The 700-nt window shown below is 40.4% G+C and overlaps 1 non-coding gene across 1 annotated transcript; it reads left to right on the top strand.

The window, feature by feature from the left end:
• Positions 1 to 108, top strand: LOC148568944 (small nucleolar RNA R71). Its single transcript, XR_015882467.1, has one exon. It is a non-coding gene; the product is annotated as a small nucleolar RNA R71 (small nucleolar RNA).
• The last annotated feature ends 592 nt before the right edge of the window (positions 109 to 700 follow it).

Raw genomic sequence — 700 nt, 5'->3', positions numbered from 1 at the left:
AAGCATGTCAGAAGGATAATTTTTGGTCAGTTGCTTATATCTCTCCCAGGCTTCATAGAGGGATTCACCTTCTTTCTGTTTGAAGGTTTGAACATCCACTCTAAGCTTGCTAAGCTTTTGAGGAGGAAAGAACTTGGCTAAGAAAGCCGTGACCAGCTTATCCCAAGAGTTTAGGCTATCTTTAGGTTGAGAGTCCAACCATATTCTAGCTCTGGCTCTTACAGCAAACGGGAAAAGCATAAGCCTGTAGACCTCGGAGTCAACCCCATTGGTCTTAACAGTATCATAGATTTGCAAGAATTCAGTTAAGAACTGAAAAGGATCTTCTGATGGAAGTCCATGAAACTTGCAGTTCTGTTGCATCAGAGAAACTAGTTGAGGTTTAAGCTCAAAATTGTTTGCTCCAATGGCAGGGATTGAGATGCTTCTTCCATGTAAATTGGAATTTGGTGCAGTAAAGTCACCAAGCATCTTCCTTGTATTGTTATTATTTTCGGCCATGTCTCATTCTTTTTCGAAAATTTCTGTCAGATTTTCTCCAGAGAGTTGTGCTTTAGCTTCCCTTAGCTTCCTCTTCAGAGTCCTTTCAGGTTCAGGATCGGCTTCAACAAGAATGTTCTTATCCTTGTTCCTGCTCATATGAAAAAGAAGAAAACAGAGAAGAAGAGGAATCCTCTATGTCACAGTATAGAGATTCCTT

The sequence above is a fragment of the Arachis ipaensis genome, chromosome B4 (assembly GCF_059453495.1).
Source record: "Arachis ipaensis isolate K30076 ecotype BB chromosome B4, ASM5945349v1, whole genome shotgun sequence".
Classification (NCBI taxonomy): domain Eukaryota; kingdom Viridiplantae; phylum Streptophyta; class Magnoliopsida; order Fabales; family Fabaceae; genus Arachis; species Arachis ipaensis.
This window is presented reverse-complemented; position numbering and strand designations above follow the sequence as displayed.